This window comes from Nothobranchius furzeri, chromosome 1, assembly GCF_043380555.1.
Source record: "Nothobranchius furzeri strain GRZ-AD chromosome 1, NfurGRZ-RIMD1, whole genome shotgun sequence".
NCBI lineage: Eukaryota > Metazoa > Chordata > Actinopteri > Cyprinodontiformes > Nothobranchiidae > Nothobranchius > Nothobranchius furzeri.
Genome location: NC_091741.1, coordinates 40,510,494 through 40,533,351, shown reverse-complemented (window position 1 = coordinate 40,533,351; position 22,858 = coordinate 40,510,494). Strand labels below are relative to the sequence as shown.

The following is a 22,858-nucleotide window of genomic DNA, read 5'->3' as shown; positions in this document are numbered from 1 at the left end:
GGAATGAGAGGATTGAGTCGGCTGTAAGCGCAGAGGAGGGGACGCTCAAAGGGAGTCTGATTTACTTTCTAGATTGGATCATCTTCTGTAAACTAGAAACTATTTGATGGAGTTTTAAAAGAATACTGTGCAAAGAAAAGCAGCAAAGATTTGTGCTCATGTTTATTAGGGGCATCGGCATAAACACACGTATAAATATATTGAAAATGTTCTTGTTACCATTCGAGCAGAAAATCAGATGATGACGTTTTATCTGTGCCTGTGTTACCTTTCAATACATGAACGTCCATCAGATTGGTGACTGTGCATACTCCTGTCTTCCACTGCCTTGGGGGGTGCCACAAGGTTCCGTTCTTGGGCCATTGCTGTTTTCTATCTACCTTCTGCCTCTGGGCAATATCCTGAATCAGCATGGCCTGAGCTGTCACATTTATGCTGATGACTGTCAACTATATGTAGAAATGGATGAGAAGAATGCGGGCTCGCGATTGGCTGCATGTTTAGATGACGTGAAGGGCTGGCTGGCATCCAACTACTTAAAGTTAAATGAAAAGAAGTCAGTTTATTGTTTTTGACCCCCGCAACCACCATGGCTCTCACCCTGTTTGTGACCTTTTAACCCTCAACCCCAAACGGTGTGAGTCAAGTCTCGGTGTAAAGCTGGATGCTGAACTCACAATGGCCCCACAGATAAACTCCGTATTGAGGTCTTGCTTTTATCAGCCTCACCGCCTGACTCGCCTCAGACAAATCCTGAAACGGAGGCACTTGGAGTCAGTCATCCATGCCTTCATTACCTCTTGCCTTGACTACGCAAACGCCCTCCTCGTTGGTGTTCCGGTCTCTGCCCTGAATCGACTGCAGGTCGTCCAGAACGCTGCTACCGGGTTCTTGACGAATACACACCGACGTAGCCATATTACCTCTGTCCTGGAACGTCTTCACTGGCTCCCTGTTATTCTCAGAGTACAGTTTAAGTTACTGACTTTTGTATTTAAAGCACTCAATGACCTGGCACCTCCCTATCTCTCTGACCTGCTCACTCCATATGTACCCACGCGCACGTTGAGGTCGGCTGACCTTTTGCTGCTGTGCACGCCGCGGATGCGATACAAATCGCGTAGTGAACGAGCATTTGTGCATGCTGCCCTAAAGCTGTGGAACTCGTTGCCCATTGGAGTTCGGCAGGCTCCATCTCTGGCGGTTGTTAAATCTCGTTTAAAGACCCACTTTTACGACCTGGCTTTTAGACAGTGTCTCGTTTTAGTGTTTCATTGTGTCATTGTTTTAATGTGTTCTTAGTATTCATCGTGTTTTATCTGCTTTGACTGGTATTTCTATCCTCTGTTTTAGTTCCTTAGAATGGTCGCGTTTTGTTTTAGCCTGTGCAGCACTTTGGGCAGCTCCCATGCTGCGTTTTAAACGTGCTATATAAATAAACTGTGGTATGGTGTGGTATCATAAAACAGCTTTTGGAGTAATCCTGATTCGAGCTAATTTTAATTATCAAATCGATAAAGCTATTATTTGGTGATGTAGAAGTTAAGTCATCCTCAACATAGATCCCATGAACTGCTCTCATGTCCAGACAAGATCTAGATGAACTCATTCATGCCTTCATCTCCAGCAGGCTGGAAAATTCCAGTGGTCCTTCGTTCCCAAAAAGCTGTGAAGCAACTGCAGCTTACTCAGAATGCTGCTGCTAGAGAAGGGGTTGGGAACCCTGGTTCTGGAGAGCCACTATCCAGCATGTTTCAGGTTTTTTCCCTGTTTCAACGCAGCTGATTCACCATTTAATCAGGCTCTGTACATTAAAATCAGGTGTGTTGAAACAGGTAACCTCTGCAATGCACTGGATAGTGGCTCTACGTACAGGACCAGGGTTCTCTACCTCTGTGCTGTGTCTTAACAAGAGCCAAGAGAACCGAGCACATCACTTGTTCTGAAATATCTACACTGGTTACCAGTAAACCACAGAATCCATTTCAAAGTGCTTCTACTAGTTTATACATCACTCAACTGCATGGGGCCAGAGTACATGCTGGATCTCATTACAGTGTATACACTCAGCAGGTCTCTGAGATCCTTTGGAAAGTCAGCTGATACAACCCTGGGTCAGAACCAAACAGGGTGAAGCTGCATTTAGCTACCATGCTGATTGCTTCTTGTGTATTAAATGTGCTTTCTAAATAAAGCTGCCTTAGAGCTGTGCTTAAAGTTACGTGCAGTTTTTACCATTAAACTCTGCAAACTTTCATCAAAATGTTGTTAAAATTGAATCAAATAACCAACAAATAACCATAATAATTGCATCTAAAATACATGGGAGCGTGTTCCAGGGTGTTTCTCAATGCCAAGGAACCTTGCCTTGATGTCTTGGCCCCGCCCCGGTTGCCTAGGAGATACATCATCAGGAGCCGCCAAGATGTGTTCCAATGTTCATGTTCTACCGAGGCGTGTGTTCTCCGTTTGTTAGCCGTTTAGCTAGCTGAGCGAGGATACACGGGAGGTGTCTTGTAGCCTAGCCTTGGTCAAAAATTACCCAGAATACACCGCGGTATTTTCAAAAGGACGGTGGAGCAGAAGCTGGCAGCTACTTAGGGACATTTTTCAAGTTTAAAAGTAAGTCAACTAATTTAAAATGTTTTTCTTTAGATCATAAGAAGTTATCTATGGTTGCTTAGTAGTTGCAGCTTCGGTGGCTAGCGGGTAGTAACTCACTTATATATTTAATTTAATAAACATGTACACAATTTAAAAGTAAAAGTCTCGTTATATATTTATATTGAAACTAATACGTATAAAATATAACGTTATCTCCTGTGTCACGTGACGTTACGTTACCGCCATGGAAGCCATGCTCACGTGATGCAAGTCTGTTCCATTTAACCGTTTTACCAAGGAAGGACAGTGTCCTTGCAAGCAAATGAATGATAAATGATAAATGACCCTCACTTGTATAGCGCCTCTCAGAGTCAGGACTCCAAAGTCCTTTACACTACAGAGTATCATTCACCCATTCACACACACATTCGCACACTGATGATGATGAGCTACGATGTAGCCATATCTGCCCTGGCGCACGCTGACAGAGGCGAGGCTGCCACCTCACGTTGCCCACGTTGCCTGCTGGTGTTAAGTGTCTTGCCCAGGGACACAAAAGCAGAATTCTCTGTCCGGAGCCGGGATCGAACCTGCAACCTTCCAATTACTGGACAACCCATTCAACCTGTTGAGCTACTGCTGCCTGGCCTCGCAAGTTCAGGTGCCTTGACATTGAGAAACACCCCCAGTCTCTGGACAACGCCATGTTTCCTTCTATGGGAGCCTGTGAGGACAAAATGCATTGACTGATTTGTAACAAGCGGTTACAAAACCGTTACCATTCATAAACATTTTACACATTTACCTCTACACTCGTTGCCAGTGGAAAGAGAGTCTGAAGTGCTTGCCGTTTTACTGGAGGCTACGCTACCAGGAATTTTTGACCCGCTGGAATTTTGCTGTTTGCTTGTTAGCAAAATATCTTCAATTCAATTCAATTCAAAGATTATTTTATTAATTAATTATGAACTGTGAGTTGAATTTTAATGAAACGCTCATTAGATGTACAACTGGTTTTATTATTTGGAGGCAACCCCGTTCAAGATGCATCAAGAGCTAAACAGGTTTGGCAAACACAAAAATGTATGGTTGGTTTTACTGTTTCTAACTGATTTTGTGACATCACACATAATGGGACTTTCAAATTAAAAGCTCCACTTGAATATCCAGCCAAAGACGTGAAAGAGGAAGGTGAAATTGTGCTGTGACCTTCCATCGTCCACATGAAAATAGCTGAATGTCTCAGCTAAATTCAACCCAGCTTTTTTCTTTTCTTTTTTATTTAGATGTTGATTAAACAAACCCGGCAATCGAAGTTGAGCAAACTGTGTAAACTCATTAAGATTCAAGGGCAAAGCACAGGAGAGGCCGGGCTTAGCAAACGCTGTGTCATCATCATGCAGAGAGACCATCTGAATATTATTTTGGTGTCTAATTTGAGTGCCAGCTTCAAGGGTGTCTTGCTTCGTCCAGACTCTACCCAAACATTTCATTTCTGCAGGGAAACAACATTTCACTTTCTTTACTTAAGCCCTAATAGGTTTACTTCATTTAGTCAACACTGAGTGCACACATTTGTTCCTTTCAGCCTGGTTGTAGCTCAGTCACAACGAGGCAGTCTGGGACTCCAAGGTAACGGCGATTTCCTGGCACGGTTGCAGGAAAGCCTCTCTAAGGGTACTTCAGTACTGCTAAGGAAATCTAGACCCTTTTGACCAATCATGGAGGGTCAGATGTGATTTGCTGTTTTCTCGTTGAGGCTTTAGAGTTTTGTTTATTGATTGTGTTCCACCTACGCACAGAGTTGAGTGCTGGAAAAGCCTTAAGTGGTTTAAAGAGTAAATATGTGTTTAACTCATCTCTAGAACCAATGTTGCAGGTCTTGTTTTATCGGCTTATGTTCTCTGTTCTAACTATAAACCAAACCAATGGCTACGACCTGGCTGAGTACGCCTGTTTCTTGTATTCCCGACACATAATAATGTCATTTTTCTGCTGTCGGTTCTGATTGTGAGTCGGGCTTTTTCAGCTAAATAAATAGCCAGAAACGTGCTTATTGTTAACTGACGTGCCGTGAAATCTGATGACAAAAAGACATCTCAGGCAGCATCATTAGCAGGCCCCCTTTTTCTCTGGGTTTTGTGTTTTATATTTAATTTTTCCAGCATCTGTAGCAGTCTGATTATCGAACGCGTTGATGTTGACAGAGACATGTTGACTGACGGCTCTGGCCAGACTAGAGCGGTGGATCAAATGGTAACTGACAGCAGAGGCCCATTCTTTATCCTTTGCACCAAATAAACAAGGCAAACTAAGCATTTCATTATTATTTCAGCCTCAGTTGAAGGCAGAGAGCTGTGAATGTTCCCAGGTGAAGAGCTTGAACACTGATCCCTAATGCACAGAATATTTAAATGTGTACATTTATGGTTTTTGTGGGGATTGTTAAGGATATATAGGACGCTTGAAAAGAAAAAGCTGTTTCCCCAGTTTTTGCACAAAATCACGTTCATATTAATAACGGCATCTTAAGATGTTTTTGAGGAGAGGGGGATGTCTTGTTTGGGAACATGACGGTCTCATCTCTGCTGACAGATAGTGTTGGTTCTGTTGGGCCATGACCTTCAACCTACACGGGGGTGGCTTATCAGGATGGGAGTGAGTAATGCTTCCTGGCTTCCTCCCTCTGTAGATTTCTCAGGCACGTCTTACTGCAAGGAGAACCCGACATAGACCCAGAACATTCCAGGGAGATTATGTGTCATCACTGGTTTGGGAATACCTTCAGACTCCGCTGGAGGAGTTGGGGAATGCTGCTGGTGAGAGGGATGCCAATAGGTTTTCCTAGACTTGCATATCTATCATCCTTCAAACTTCCTGCTTTATCCGATTTAAAGGCCAACTTCACTGAAAAAAATTTTTTTAAATGATTATGTCAGATCATTATGGGTCACTCTAAGTTTTTCACGCAGGCTGAACATGAAGATAGTCTCCTACACCTATCTCCTGCATTAGCTTCTGCTAGAAAATAGACGGTGAAACTCTAGGATCAGAAAAGCCTGACAGATCTACGTCACACTGTCACTTCACATTAACAGAATCACCCATCTTGACTCACGATGGGGAAGGCAGCTGTTGGTGTAAGGTCCAAAAGCGTCCATTTTCTCCTATATAGTGATCAACATAATAACCTTTCATCTGCAGCATAAATCCACTTTCTGTTTGGCCTTCTAAATCCAGAAGGTTCTGCTCAGCGCGTGTTTATATACCATGAAGACAAAACATTCAAACACACATTCTCACCCAAAGTCCTACACCCTCTGTGTGAACGCCAGACGTCAACATTCTTCACTCTGAATAGGTGAATAATCGTATGTGATGAATGAACAAGATGCTTAGATGAAATGTTTGAATAATCTGTGCTTCAATCAATTAATTAGAAATGAATATTGTTCTTGCAATGATTCACTTATGTCACATATCAGTGTGCGTTTGATGTAATAAAACAAGAATTACTTCCCGATTAATTCAGTTTCCAGCTGAGCCCGATTCGGCCAAATCGGGAAAGAAGCCTCTTTTGAAACAAACTCCTTTGACCTTAAGTCTAAACCTTTCTGCGACGCTGAAAGTGATCACAGATTCAGAGCTACTTCACACCTAACCTGCAGACTCCGAGTTATATCTCATGGCTGGGGAGGCTGAACTCAGAGGAAGCTGCCAATCTCTGAGTATTGTGGTTTCGACGTCCGGTGACCTCACCACTCTGACCGCAACCCCCCGGACCGCCAGGAGCAACTCATACCAGGGTATCGTAAGCCTGCATACTGGTGTCTGATGAGGTTTTTATCCATAACTAAGAAGAAGAAGAAATAATTTCTATAGCGCTTCTCAAATAAAAATCACGAGGCGCTTCACAAAAACAAAACATGTAAAAATATAAAAAGAATTTAGAAAATGGTTAAAAATATATTTAAAATGAGCAAAAAATAGACAATTATGATTAAAAAAATATTTAAAAAGAGAGAGTGAATAGGAAAGAGGGAAATCAGTGGATCCTGAGGAAGGTGGAATAGGTGGGGAGAGCAGAATAAAGAGAGAGTGGTGAAGAAGGTTATACAAAAGCCAGCTTGAGCAGGTGAGTCTTCAGCTGCTTTTTAAAGGAGACCACTGAGTCCACTGATCTCAGGCTCAGGGAGAGAGAGGTCCAGAGTCTGGGGGGCTGCAGTCAGGTCCAGCAGGACCAGAACAGAACAGTCCCCTGCATCACTGTGAGTCAGAAGGTCATTAGAGACCCTAAGAAGAGCTGTTTCAGTAGAATGAGCTCTATGAAAACCTGACTGTAAGCTATCATAGATGTTATGTTCATCAAGAGCAGCTGTGAGTTGTTCAGCCACAACCTTTTCCAAGATCTTGGAGATGAACGGAAGTTTAGAGATCGGGTCTGAAGCTGCTATGGAGAGAGGTGTCGAGACTCGTTTTTTTAAGAAGCGGGTGGATTACAGCGTTCTTAAAGTAAGCAGGGACCTGACCAGAAACCAGAGAAGCATTAATTATAGAGAGCACGCTGGGACCGATGGACTGAAAAGCACTTTTAAACAAAGATGAGGGTAAGATGTGGAGGGGGCATGCAGAGGTCTTCATAGAGTTAACTAGTTTGGTTAACTCAGGCAAAGAAACAGGAGCAAAGCTATCTAGGATGATGGGCCTGGTTGGAGTCGGGAGAGGTGGCGATAAGGCTGAAGGAGAGATGTTAGATCTAACCTTATTGACTTTGTCCACAAAGAAAGACAGAAAGTTCTCACAGTCTGCAACAGAGTGGATGGAGGCTGTAGGAGAGGCAGGAGAGACGATGCTGCTGATGGTGTTAAACAGCTCTCTAGTTTATAACAAACAACAAATTCTTTTTACAGCCAGATTTCACATTTTCTCTCAGATACAAAAACGGTTGCTACAACATCTAGCTTCCATCCCAACACCTCACATCCACCACACCACCTCTCCTTATTCATATCTTGTCATGAATCATTAGTTTAGGAATAAGAATTAAATTCATTTTATAAACTATATACTGACTCTGTCTGAATTAATACGAAGTGTGTTTATGGTCCCTGAACAAGCAAAGAACCCTAGAATCTTCTGATTTAACATTCAAAGATCAATCAGATTGATGCTTCATATGGATTATCACATCTTATTGGTCATGACTATTATGTATTACCTGCTACATTGGTTTAGCGTCCAGGCATCAGAGAACGCCTCGGCCTGTAGCTAACCGTTAGCATTAGCAGCTCCACCACATGGCAGAACTCCTTCAGGCTTGTGTTATTTGTGGAGATAAAACATCAACATTTCAGACCAAACAGAGTCAGTGATAGTCAAGTTGCTGTTATGCAATAAGAGGCAAGATGTCCAAATATCAGGAAATAAGATCCTGCCATCTGAAGCTACTTTCTCCTCCATTCTGAGATCGCACCAGAGACTGCCCCCCCACCCCCCACCCCCCACCCCCAGTACAACTAAAGCCTGATTTATGCTTCTCCGTCTGCGTCAGTGCGGAGACACGCAACGCCATTAGCCGTCCTTGCGTAGGGCACGCAAGTACGTACGGCGTCGAGCCCACTTTTTTAAACATCCGTCGAACGAGACGGATTACGCAAGCTTGTGATTGGTCGGGACGCCGCTGTTGTTTACAGCACCGCCATTGCAAAGAGAGCCGAGGATGACTAGCGGCAGACACGGAGAAGCTTGAAGAATACCTCGCGAAAAAAACTCTCAAAATATGAACGTTTAATTCTCCCGTGACTGGAGGAGTGAAAAGATGTGCAGCAAGCGTTTTATTTGTGGACGGAAATGACAGGAAACGTGGGTTTAGCGGTGGGGAGCGCATGAAGAGGTGGGAGAATGGGAGACAAATATGTCCGTGTTAAAAGTCTCTTATATACACAAAAAACACAATATAAACACTATCTTGGACCAGATACATGACAGGATACCACAGAACAGCGCTACGCCCTCTGCTGTCCTGCCGGGCAATTGCTTTGCAACACTCTCCAGGAGACGGAGAAGTAAAAGAGCAAAACGCTTCCGTCAATCCGTGCGTGTCTGTCCCTTACGGAGCTGACGGAGAAGCATGAACCAGGCTTTACAAGGCATTCGTTCCTACTAGAGCCCGCTGCAAATGCATTAAATATGAGTAGTGTTGACCTTTAATTACTATTTTTGTTTTCTCTGAAGAACCTTAATCTCATAAAAACGGTTTGTTCCTTGCATCGAAGCTCATCAGATGAAATTCTAGTGGCGTCATGAGAAACCAAACGTCACACCCTAATTCACAAAGCTAAATGTTTCTGAGGAAGCACAAACTCCGAATGTCCATCTTCGAGGCAAACATTGTGAACAGCTGAGAAACAGAGGCGTACGAGACAGCGTCAGACTACCGTCTCTTTACCTCCGACAAAAACACGGGCGCCCCTGTGCAAAGGTTTGGCAGGCAGGAGAACTATTCATCTTCGCTAGCTGTTTGCTAACAGCCTCAGTGCCGCACTTCTGCCAAATTCTTCTGAGTGCAATTCAAGCAGGCCTCCAATGTGGCTGCCTGCGTGTCGGGGAGAGAGCAGGACTGAAAGGACCTCCATCCATCCATTCTTTCTGCTCTGTGGGACCAGTTATGAGACTGGGAGAGTGATCAAGGCTCCTGCATCTCAGGGGTAATATCTCCATACAGGATATTGGCTTTGTGTCCCTGCTGCTAAACAAGAGCGCCACCATTGTTCCCCAAACATTGGTCCTCCCAGGCTTCTTATTAAATAGATCCTGTGATTTGACCGCCAATATGAGCCTGATGCTGATATTGTGTTTGTGTTTCTTATGAGACTCTACTCTCTATATCGTATGGGAGTACTACAGCATTCTTCGCTCGTACACCAGAGAATATTCCGTGTTTTTTCCAGAGGACTAAGATAAACGGACAATGGGATGCTTGTGTCTCGGTGTCTCTGTAAACTTTCTGTAGATCATCAGAGGTTTTACTACGTTTTGTTTATTTTTTTTGAGTATTTGGCTATCCGGGACAATTTCAGTCATGTCTTTAAAAAAAAAAGTGTGTCTATATGCTAATAAGCAGAAGGTTTACTTGAAGTTCTGCAACCTAGTTTCGTGTCCGGTGACACTAAACTCCAACTTTCAGGCTAAAGTCTGTCTGAACGCCAGGCTCTGCTCATTAGCTTGCTAACCTCTGGAATAGACAAGGCAGAGGTCGGTGGCACATCATCCGCCGTGCTTATTGTTCCATCCTCAGCATGGGCTCATAATCCCCTCACTAAATCATCATCATTTGAATTATTTTTCAGTTTTCTGAATTAGTTTTATGGTTCTGCCATAAATAGTGAAGTGGTTAGAGTGGTCTGCTGCAGAATCGAGTCCTCGCAGCACGTTTCAGTTTGCAAGCCAAGTATTCTAGAAGTGTTGTGTTTGGCTTCCTGCCTCACGTCAAACCTTTCCTTTCTGTAGAAAGTAGACACAGCTTTTAATTTGAAATGGTGAATCGGCGTTCAACAGGCGAGAGGCACGGGGAGAGGTTACCCGTCCGTCAGGGACACATGGAGACAAATGAGGCTAACAACCAGTCACACCTAGGGACACGCCAGCAGGTAAAATAATGTGTGAGACCAGAGCACCTGGAGAAAAGCCTAACTCTAAGCAGAAAGGCTGCAGTCGGGATTTGAACCTGCAACCTCTTTGCAATAATGCAGCAACTGTTCCACCATGCAGCCCTATTTTTATACTAAATTGTGGAAGATGAAGGAAAGAAAACATTGTTTTACAGGAACATCAGTCAGTAAAGGTTTTACCGTCGCCAGATTAACAAGCTCTCCGCTCTCACCAGCTGACGAAGTAACAAAGTTTTGTCTCTTAACATTTATTCTTTTAAAACCAGCAGTTTTGTCTCCTTGAAACAGTTCAAACTAATTATGAAGTTGGCAATCATTTTAATTTGATTTCTGCGTATTTTGTCATGACCCATGACAAGGGTCATGGTTAGGAGTAGGGGTTGCATGACTTAATTTTTTTTAAAAGTCGACAGTCAAGTAATGAAAATCGAGTCGACTTCGACTAGTCGTTGATGACGTCATACACCGGGGGGGGGGGGGGGGGGGTGTAGGTTCGCTGGAGTTTTTGACAATTAAAATTGCGCCCACATTTTCAAAGTTAAACACATTTTTTTTAACAACGGTAGTTTCTGCTTCAGCCCTCTCCCCCCTCCGCCTGCGCAGCGGCCGCAAACTCACTGATGCGCCTGCAGCCTCTCGGAGTTCCTGCTGCTCTAAACATTAAAATAATTATTTAGTTTTCTGTTCCTCACTTCTGATTACCTTCAATGGTGTCTGTTTGTTGCAACCAGCAGGTACAAAAACTAACTTGTTTTTATTTGACTATTTTTCTGTCCTGCCTGTTTATTATCTTCCTGCATCTCCTCTCAATCCTAAAGAAAAACTGCTACCTGGGTTCGTATATATTCACCTTATGAGTTACCTTTGAACTGCAGTTCTAAAAGATCTACCGACCGCAAAAACAGCGGAGTGCCGCTGTTCGCCGGCCAACTACAACGGGACCGTTTTTGCTGCGGAGTTCGTGCCGGAGCGGAGATAGTGGAATTTTGGGGTTGCGTTACCGGAGGACAAAACAGGTGATGCGCCTCGCTCCGCAGCAGCGAAACGCATGAGGCACAAATAACAGACAGAAAACATTAAAGGAAATGAGCCGACATGAACGATTGTGTGTTTAATTTGTTTTTGAGGTGGTGACACCTGATTTGGCGGTGCTCAGGACGCAGATGTCTGGAGCAGCGCGTCAACGATCAGAGCTTTGCATGCGCAAACTGGTTAAGATTAGGATGGGGGTGAGGGGAAGGTAACATTGCAAGAGGGAAAAGGTCACAGTTTGGTTAAATGTCCGTTTTACCGCCGGTGTCAGTACCGACGCTCTGGCACAGCGCGTCGCCTCCGCCTCCCGACGCAGGGGCTCATCACCTGCTGGAGGGCTGCATCTTGTCAGTCATTATCACGTGACAGCGACTAGTTGATGACAGGCATAAAAAGTTGTAGGAGCCAAAAAGCAGTGTTCTGTGTACGTGCATTTTGACAAGATGTTGATCAGCCCAGCATCCTGTGTACGTGCACTTTTAACATCTTGATTGTCCAGCTGCTGCGTACGTGCTCAACAACATGTTGTTCAGTCCAGCTTATGTAACTTCCAGTAAGTATTGGCTTACTTTGACCATATTGGGTAATAAAACAGCCATCCCATCATTTCCCGAAATCATGAGGGTGGGGGCCAGAAGAGTATAACCGATGCTGCGTGGTGTAGGAGAAAGGGCTTTTGCAGCAGGTTTCCAGCCGAGGCATTTAGTTCGAGGCTGAAGGCTGTCCCCATGAAGTGTTGGTGATGTATTGCTGAATTGTACAAATAAAGCCCCACGCTGAGATTGGATAAACTGTCTCTCTCTTGTTTTTGATAAGGAAAAAGAACCACATTTGGTGACCACGAAGCGGGGAGTGGAGGTGTGCTCTTCGGATCATTTCTCAATCCACTGAAACCTGACTCCGGGGCCCTTATAGGTAAGAACAACTTTTGTTCAATTTTGGAGTTATTTTCGTGGACTGAGAAATGGTCTGGGAGAAAAAACATGCCCTACTCATAATTTAGAATAACAACAAGAGAAGGCGCTTGTCCAGAGCAGCGGTGAAATTATTCACACATGTGTGAAGTCAGCTGAGTCATTTTGATGACGGACAAAGTTTAAAGTGACAAATTAAAAGCTGGGACAGCGAGAATTGGAATAGAATTTGACAGCTGATAAAAAAAAAAAGAGTCCAGGAAGGACAAGTAAAAGGTCGACAAGTGAGATCCATATGCCCCGGTGAGGCCGGGATAAGATTGGGATCTGAGAAAAAGCGCTGAAGTTGTGACAGATAAGCTTGCCAGTAATTTGGTTGAATCCTCGAGGATTGGTAAATTTCATGTGTTGTTGGCAAAAGGCATGTGTTGAACTCATAGGAGCAGCGGAGAGGCTGCAAGGGAAACGACAGACCCGGGTGCTCGGGGAAACTGTCTATTGAGTTTTTTTGTGTGTGTGTGTGTGTGTGTGCGCTGAGACAAGTGTGTGTGTGTGTGTTTGTGAAGACAAGCGTGTGTGTGAGTGAGAACAGCTGTGGGTGAGGCGCCAGAGGTTAGGAGGAAAAAAGGAGGAAAAACTAGGAGAAGCTTTAAAAAACGGTGTAAAACAAATCAATATTATTCACTGCAGTGCTACATTTTGATGTTTAATGTTATACAAATTTCAAAGTCTGTGATCTTGTTCTGATTAGCCTTTGAACAGAAAACCAGAAGTTAAAATAATAATAATAAGTTTTTAGAGTGACATATATATAAATAAAAAATATATGCTGAAGTGCACAAGCATGATAACTATTTTTACCAGCTGGGTTATGTGAAATATGAGAAATATAGATTATGAGTAAAAATAATAATGTGTATGTGTGTTGCTGTTTGGCATGAAACGTTGTTCCAGTGTCAAATCGCTTTGAAGTGTGTTTTTTATCTCTATGCAAGTGTGAAAGCTTTGTTGTGTGTGGTTGTTTTACTCGTGAAAGTTCAAATACTCTGATCTTGTTTAAACTATTGCTTGGATAAATTAGAGAGAAACTGATTTTTCTTCTGCTGATTCGGTCTCAATTGTGGTTGACTTTTTCCTGTGTTGTAATGTTATAAAGCTGTATGAGAGTTGCTAAATTCTGAAGACTGGGTGCGGTTGATGTCACCAGGACTTGTTCGTTTCTCTGTACAGACATCCTTAGCGGTCAGACTCTCAGCTTAGACTGGGCAGAGAATCAGAATAGAAGTGTAAGCTCCACCCACCAGCTGTGTGTGCGTTAATCTCCTCACACACACAGACACAGAAGTACAGAGGCGATCCCGCCTCTGACTCCACCTCTGTGTGTGGATTGGTTGGTGAACCGTAGGCGTAGAGAAACCCTACCCTGTGGGCTGAACATTGCTCACACACAGCTCGGACCAAGGATACGGCTATTTTAGCCTGTCACACAAGCCTGACTCCAGCAGGACAGAAGATTTGAGTCAGACTCATCTTGCAGCTTAACTGCTGGAGAAATAAATACATCAGGCATTAAGTTTTCTTTCAACAATAAATAAAGCTTTTTGAACTAACTTTACTTTAGTGTTACATCAGAAGAGATTTGATTTTAAGGCATTTACAATAAGAAGATAAATTGTTCAACATTTGTGTAAACAGAGCAACAACAGATTACTCAAGACCACAGCATCATATGTCACCAGTATCTGTTTCAACTTTCAATTCTTGTGTTATTTTCAGGAGATTATAAATAAACAAACTAGTCAACTAATCAAAGGAATAATAGTGTCACTGAAACTTCAAAATGTCTGTCACGCCAGCAGGAATTTTGGCAGCGAAGAATCCGGCTTTAGCAAAAGAGATAAAGCACATGTCAGAGAAGTGGTCAAAACGGACGAGAAAACTATGCAATCCGTGGCCATCTGAAGGCACTTTTGACGTAGTGGCGTGTGATAATTTGGAATTGAGAATTCAGGATCATAAAGCAGATGGATCCAAGAAAAGACAGCAGAAAAGAGAAAAAGAAATTCAGATCCTGGACTTATTCAGGAATGAAGGAAAGGTTTACAGACAGAACTTTAAACATGCCATTCTCAAAATGAAAGACAAATTGGACAAACCCCAGAAGGAAGTGAAGGCCCCAGCAGAAGAGGGCCTGTATCCCCTCTTGGGAACCGTTACAATTACGGGAGATTTTGATTTGCGCGACACATTCGACAAAGGTCCTAAGGGTTTAGATGTTGACAATGCAATTTTAAAATTAACAACATCACAGCAATCAGATGAAGCACCTGGCAAAGAAAAGCATGCAAAAGGAAGTGAGGAAAGAGAATTCGAACAAACAACTCCACCTCGTGGAACGCATCCAAAATATTGCAGTACAGAACGTCGAGCGGTAAGTGAAGAAGGACGAAGGGAGATTGATTGTTTTGCAGAACATAAGGATTTTTTGAAAAGGCAGCCGAAGGCTAACTCATACTGGATAGACCTTGAGAACAAGGATGAGGATGTACATGATGAGCTAAACGATGTTGACCAAATTATACAGGACATATCTGAAGGCCTGCGGAAATCCTTAAATCACATCACAGGCACACATTCAGATGAGGTTAGTGAGAACACCACTAGCACAAGCAAGGAGAAAAATTTCAAGCCTTTTTACAAACCAGGCATTCATTCACCAGAGCGTGGTGATCCAAATACAGGTCTGACTCAAGAGAAGGAAAAACCAGGTCCTAGCAATGAAAGCCGTGATCTGAGACCCAGACATGACTTAAAACCACCTATTCGATACACTAATGATGGTCAGTACCCAATTTTAATTAAGGGCACAAGAGCTAATTATATTCCCTGGCAGAGCCTCGACCTCACTGGTTTGGTTTCGCGGCTGCCCGAGATACAGGATGGCGCTGGAAAGTGGATTCGGGCCTTCGAACAGGAGACAACTGGGCTAATGCTTGCCCTTGGAGATCTCAAAGCTATTTTGGCTCGAGTTGTTGGGACATCAGCTATGGGAACATTGCTAGCATCCAATGGAGTCCAATGGATGCTGGACCCAATGGCTGACGGCACGGAGTTTAACACACACAGAAATGCACTCTGGAACATACTAAGAGCAGCATATCCCAACAGGATTGACCCCAAAGCCTTGAAAGGTGAGCCACTTTCAGAGACTGAGAGTCCTGCGTCATTTGTTGACAGGCAGCTCAGACGGTGGAAGCTGGAGACGGAGGAGGGTCCTGAGGGGACGCCAATAATGACTTCTCTGTTCCGAACATCCCTGATTTCCACTCTCCCGACTCCTGTGCGAGACAAACTGGAGGATGTGGTGGGACTGGACTCAATGCCACATGCACAGTTCAGAGACCATGTAGTCCACGCCGTGGACCGCTATCGGAAAGACAATAACAAAATGATTGAGCAAGAAAAGTGTGCTCAAAGAAAACTCACGCAGCTGCACATAAATGATCTCCAGAGCAAGGCAAAAACTCAGGCAGCAGTGGTGAAAAGTGACAGCCAAGTCCAAGCATTGCAGACAGCTGTGGCCCCGCCTCAAACTCCATCTCAACCGGTTATCAATGTCTACCCAAACCAGTATGGTAGACAGCAGCCCGGACCACAGAGACGATTTCCAAATCGTTTCCCCAATCGCTACCCAACTCGACAAGGCTGGGTGCAGCAGAATCGACCCCCACTTCCAGGTTCATGTTGGGGGTGTGGCCAGATGGGTCACCTGTATCGAGACTGTCCGAATCCAATTCCAAACCCTGAATGGTCTGGGCGTGGTCGTGGAACACGACCAAACCGGGGAAGAGGAGGTCCAGTTAATCCATGGGCAGCACAACAAGGATTCTAGGGATGCCCGGAGGGCCCTGGGGGGGAGGAGCAACTACCAATTTTAACAGCTAACGCCGATAAAGAACCAGTGATCAATGTTAAAATAGAAGGCAAATCGGTCCCAATGTTAGTTGATACTGGGGCAACCTACTCGTGCATAAAATCAAATTATGCAACTCATCTCCCCATGTCTGAGAAAAGCGTAAAGACAACAGGGTTCTCGGGAGCAAAACAAATAAACCCCTTAACAGCTCCAGTAAGACTAGCAGTTGATGACAGTGAAATCGTAATCCCAATTCTGATTTCAGACCAAACTCCAGTTAATCTACTAGGAAGAGATGCATTGTGTAAACTAAAAACAAAAATCTGGTGCACACCAGAAGGAATTTATGTAGATAGCTCTGGAATAAACTTTCAAATGACTGCTCAGACAAAACACGCTAAGGTCTACTGGCTTGGTGACATTAACAAGCCAGTCTCCGAGATGTTTCAACAATGGGAGAAATTTATTGAAGCTCAAATTCCAGAAGCTACTGTACCATTCAGTGACTATCACTGCACAATGACTTATGATCCATCATGCAGTAGAATCTTTGAAGAAAAATGGGACAAAGAAACAAAAGACTTGCACTTTAGGCTAGTGTCACAATACATCGTGATAGGACAGCAAGGTGCAGCTGTGAATGTGGAAGAAAACCCATTTATTGAAAAATGGCACACTGTGCCAGAATCAGCACCACACATTACCTTAATGGTAAACAAAGGCTTTGAGTCAAAAGATCTTGGACCAATGATGTTAACAGCAACTAAAACAGAGTGGCAGAAAACAGATAACCCGCTAATCTACACTACAAAAAATGCAGAAATGATTAAAATTCTCTGCGGTACCACCATGATGTCAAAACCACAGGTTGTAACAGTCGCAAACAAAAAACACATGCAGGGTGTAGCAGAATCAGAAACAGTTCAAAACGAGTTGAAAGCTGACATGCTAAAACAGGTTCCAGACCAGCTATGGTCCAAACATGACACGGATGTTGGACTGGTAACATCGGCAACTCCAGTTCAAGTGGAATTGAAGCCAAATGCAAGACTGCCTTATCGACCCCAATACCCACTAAAGCCAGAAGCAGAAGAGGGTATAAATGCAACTATTGAAGGTCTAATTCAAGCAGGAGTACTAAAAGAAACCTATAGCACATGTAACACTCCAATTTTGCCAGTGCTAAAAGCAGACAAGCTCAAGTACAGACTGGTACATGATTTAAGAGCTGTAAATGAAGTGATCACTGACTTTGACGCAGACGTGCCAAATCCAAGCACATTACTGAGTAACATCGATGGAGAAGCTAAATACTTCACGGTAATTGATCTGTGTTCAGCATTTTTTAGCATCCCATTGGCCAAAGAATCACAATATCTTTTTGCATTCACGTTTCGTGGTAGACAGCTCACGTACAGAAGGCTACCACAAGGGCTAAAACACAGTCCACACATCTTCAATCAAATTTTGAAACAGAGCCTCGAAGGCATCGAGGTGAACAGCACTGTGATTCAGTATGTTGATGACCTACTGATTTGCGCACGAACAATCGATGATTGCCATCGTGACTCCATTAAAGTCCTACAGAAGTTAGCTCGGGGAGGACACAAAGCCTCCCTGACAAAGCTTCAGTATTGCCAACCACAGGTAGAGTACCTAGGGAGAGTAATCTCCCATGGGACTGTCGCCATCTCACCAGAACACGTGGAAGGTGTGAGCAAAGCTCCACAACCACAAACTGTTGGACAAATGATGACATTTCTGGGAATGACTGGTTTCAACTCCGAGTGGATTGAAAACTATGCTGAAAAAACCGCACCACTTAGGGCACTGATTAAAGATGCTGGAAGTGAGTCTTTAAAGTCGACTCTAAAATGGACAAATGAAGCTAAGATAGCTTTTGAAACTATCAAACAAGACATGCAAACTACGCCAAGTTTAGCAACACCTGACTACACAAAACCATTTTTGCTGTACGTCGCAAACAGACATGACATGTATGCCTCTGCAGTGTTAATGCAGGACACATGCAGTGGACGTCGGAAACAACCTATTGCGTACTACAGTGCAAAACTTGACAATGTGGCACAGGGATGGCCCCCTTGTTATCAAGGATTGGCTGCTTTGCATTATGCTTATGAGAAAGCCTCAGTGATAACAATGGGATATCCTGTCACCATCTACACACATCACAAAATATCTGAACTAATCAACCGAGGGAAGTTTGTGTTAAACCAAGCAAGATGCCTGCAGTATATGCCACTACTGACATATCCGGACGTTGTCATAAAGAGGTGTACCACGACAAACCCTGCTAACAGTGTTCCCTTTGAGTTCGAAGGAGAACCACATTGCTGCATAGCTGAGGTATCTAGATACACTAAGCTAAGGCCTGATTTGGAATCTACTCCTTTCGATCAATCTGATGTCACCTATTTTGTTGATGGTTCATGTTTTAGAGACTACTTAGGAAACCATGCAGCGTTTGCTGTTGTGGAAAAAGTAGATGACAGATTTGAAACAGTAAAAGCTGAAAAGTGTAACCAACCCTGTTCTGCACAGCTAGCGGAACTCAAAGCCCTGACCGAAGCTTGCAAGTTGGCAAGTGGCCAGGTAGCAACTATTTACACTGACTCTGCATACGCCCATGGTGTTTGTCACCTGTTTGGAAGTGTGTGGAGACAAAGAGGTTTTAAGAAGACGGACGGTACACCCATCCTTCATGGAAAGCAGATCAACGAGCTGATCTCAGCAATGATGCTTCCATCGAAACTGGCCATTGTAAAATGCCCTGCACACCGCAAGGGTAACTGCGATGTCATCAGAGGCAACAATGCAGCAGATGAGGCGGCAAAATCTGCCTCCAGGTGTGAAGAAGCCATTTTGACGCCTGTAATATCATTAGAACCTGTAATAACACCAGAAGACATCATTTTGATTCAGGAAAAGGCAGAGAAAAGCGAGCAGCAGTGTTGGAGAAAAAGAGGTGCAACAATGGACTCAAGCGGCTTGTGGAGGTCTCATGAGGGCTTGATCGTTGCACCTGTCTCCCTGCTGACAATGCTAATCTCAGAGAGCCACGGTCCTGATCATTGTGGTCGTACAGAGGTTCTGAAAAGACTTAACAAACAAGGTTACTGGTCACCCTACCTAAAAGCCATGGTTGAGGAAGTAATAGATCAGTGTGACATTTGTGCTGAGAACAATGTGAAAAAGGGCATCACAGTCCCAGCGGGACACATTCCAGTGCCCGAAGGTCCTTTCAAACATTTGGTCATTGACTATGTTGACATGATTAAGTCTGTGCATGGGAAGCGGTACATGTTGGTGATCATTGACAGATTCAGTCGGTGGATCGAAGCCGTTCCCTCCAAAGATCTAGGTTCAGAAACAGTGGTAAAGTTTCTAGTCAGAGAAGTGATTCCTCGCTTTGGTATCCCGTCGGAAATAAGCTCGGACAATGGTCCTGCTTTTGTTGAAAAAGTCCTTAAAGGTGTGTTGCAACAACTAAGGATAAAGCAACGATTAGGATCAGTTTATCACCCCCAGAGCCAAGGAATGGTCGAGCGAGCGAATCTGACGTTGAAGTCTAAAATCTGCAAAATCTGTGCTTGTACTAACCTTAACTGGGTTGATGCATTGCCGCTTGCCTTAATGAGCTATCGCATGCAAACTAACAGAAGCACGCATCTTTCACCTCATGAGGTCCTAACAGGCAGGCCAATGCCAGCTCCTCAGCTCAGAGGACCCCACAAGGGGCCTTCACTGGAGCAGCTAGAGCTTGAATTCAAAAGCTACATCAAGCAACTAACCAGCATCCATAAAGCCATCTATTTGCAGGAAAAGAGAAAGGAGCTCGTCTCTAGCGCAGGCGCAGACGGGCCAGTAGTTCCTGGAGACCAGGTGTACATCAAAGTTTTCAGGAGGAAGTGGCACGAACCGCGGCGAGAGGGTCCCTACAAAGTGGTTCGAGCAACGCCAACGGCAGTCCAGGTCGAAGGAGGATCGACGTGGCATCATCTGACACACTGCACGAAAGTCAAAGACAAAACTCAGGGCAGTATTGTGTCTGACGTAACAAACCGGCATGATGGCCGAGGAAAAGAAGGGCGTGCTAAGCCTGATAACAGTTCTGTTTTGGATGACACTAGGGGGTCTGATGGTGGTGCTGGAGGAGGTGAAGATGGAGACGATGGCCGAGGAGCAGATCGTCGACCCATCACAAGAGCATACGCTAGACGACTTGGTCAACGACGAGGCAGCACACCGTGATCAAGTTAAGTACAATCCAGCAGGCCGGATGCAACATAGGTCAGCATCCTTGCCTGCATTCGACGTAGCAGTTGTTAAAACTGGTGTTACAACCACGATTCCAAATAATGTTTTGACCACAATTAAGATAAATAAAATCCCTGACAGTGTGACCACAGTTCCAAATAATGTTTTAACTACTAGCGCTACTACTACTACTACTGTAATCCCTGATGTTTTGACTACCACAGCTCCTGTTGAAGAGGGGAGGTCCGACTGGAGCTCTTCCTCTCACTTACAGCTAGTGACTCCACTGATTTTAAGACCTGAAACAACGCCAGTTAGCAAGTTAAGAAGTGTAACTACTAAGCCACCTGTTAGTACTACAACTCCCACAGGAGATGTAGCTGTGAAATCTGATTTTCCCACAGAAGCCTCTGGTAGTAACCATGTTTGTAATCTTACTCAGCAAGGCCAAAATGAACAAGAAGTGACCAATCGCAAAGCTGTGCCTAAGCCACTATTTGGGCCGATTAGACCTGGGCCCGGGAGTAACACAGGACCTATCTCCCCTAGAGCGGGCAGACCATTGCCGATAGAGGATAGGCTTTGGGATGCCGCCATGCAAAATAGTTGGTATAAATGGGCTTTGTATACGACGAGAGAAATGACTCCTAATGACTGCATAGTGTGCGCTCAAGCACCCGGAATGTTACCTGAGGTTGTTCCAGAAAAATATACTTCTAGTGAATGTGCCATTACACAACGACGCACTTGTAAGACTAGAAAGGAAATAGAGATAAATAAAAAGATTCCACCTATTCTTAAGTTGCCATTGTGCGGATTCCACTGCAGATTGCTCCATGGTACACGAGATAAGCACAAATATGTTAAAAAATATGCAGAATATAACATCTTAGAGGAATGTGCTGAATTTGCGATCCAAACAGACCAAAATGGTCCTCCAACGGACTACAAAATTGATTATAGTGCTGATTATGAATGTTTTGCAAGTGGAGGTTTCGCTGACAATGGAGGAGTGGACGTAGGTAATACATCTGTCAACTGTAACGTCACTTGGGTATTATCCTGGTTCCCGCATGCAAATATGACGCCACTTCTCATTGATACCCCTGTTTGGTATGAAAACCCTGTAACTCTTAGTCAGGACTGTGAAAACATATCGATGACGATCCCCACTCTGGATCTCATAGGTGAGCAAGACATTCCAGTGGCCGACAGCTACTGGATGTGTGGTGGTGATGTTTTAATGAATGTTTTGCCAAGTTTTTGGGTTGGGTTGTGTACGCTAGTACGTATGAAAGTTCCAGTGACTATCTTACATGAAGGTGTGAGTGAATTACTTCAGTTGGAGACTACCAATAGACGTAGAACAAAGAGGTATGATGTGTTTGATCATAAAGTGCATTTAAACGCCATAGGACTGCCAACAGGAATTCCCATAGAATTTCAAGCAAGAGATGAGGTAGTAGCTGGTTTAGAGTCAATTCTTCCTTGGATAACAATAAATAAGAATGTGAAATGGATCAACTATGTTTATTTTAATCAGCAAAGAATCTTAAATTACACAGTAAATAACCTTGGCCTCTTGGGTGAACAACTTCATGCCACAGTCAAGATGACTTTGCAGCATGACCAGGCTTTGGACTGGTTGCTGGCCGAGAAAGGTGGGCTCTGTAAGTTTCTGAACTCCAGTGGGCAAGAATGTTGCACCTACATTCCAAGTAATACGGCCCCTGATGGTGCATTTACTGAAGGAATGAGGAAATTGAAAGATTTAAAGATAGAGCTGAGGGAGAATGCAGGCAGGGAAAGCTGGTCCTTAGACTCCTTAGCCCTCAAATTGGGTCAGTGGGGAGCTATTTTGGTAAAAGCAGGAATTAGTGCAATAGTAGTACTAATTCTGATTTCTCTATTGGCATGTTGCATCCTACCTGTTGTGAGGAGACTGTGGGAGCGAACTCTGGCTGCCCAAATGAACCTTGCTGCGTCGTCTCAATACGTGCAAATGGAAATGGCCGCAATGGACTCAGCACGACACCCAATGTGCCTGAAGAACGGGACGGCTGATGAGATGGCGGTGGAGTAAGCTTTGCGTCTCATCAGAGATGTTGTTGTTGTGGTTACATGCACTCGACTAAGGAATCGGCCTCGAAGTCCTCTTCCAGCGACAAGACCCCTGCAGCAGTCATCAATGAAACTGAACTTGACTCTTGTGTTTTCTTCACTCCGTTTCTTTTTTCCAGCTCTGCAACTGAGACTCTGACTCCGTTCTCTATTTCGGTTGAGCAGTTGTGTTGTTACATCTAGTATATTCGTATATTCATTACATTTACTGTTGTGTTTAACTTTTTATAGGTTTAGTCACATCAACATCTCCTAGTTGTTCATTCGTATCCACGTCAATCATTTATTTCATATGAGTTTGTATTTTTGATTGCATATTCACG

General features: G+C 43.9%; 1 protein-coding gene across 4 annotated transcripts in view; it reads left to right on the top strand.

The window, feature by feature from the left end:
- Positions 1-22,858, top strand: part of syt1a (synaptotagmin Ia) — a 296,089-nt gene that overhangs the window by 55,181 nt on the left and 218,050 nt on the right. For 2 of the 4 annotated variants that reach the window (XM_070547869.1, XM_070547861.1), the window contains exon 1: positions 11,676-12,221. The exons of the other annotated variants lie outside the window; for them this stretch is intronic. The gene's annotated coding sequence lies outside the window, so the exon portion shown is untranslated. Of the gene's footprint in view, positions 1-11,675; positions 12,222-22,858 lie in introns of those variants that run through there. 4 annotated transcript variants of the gene reach the window in all.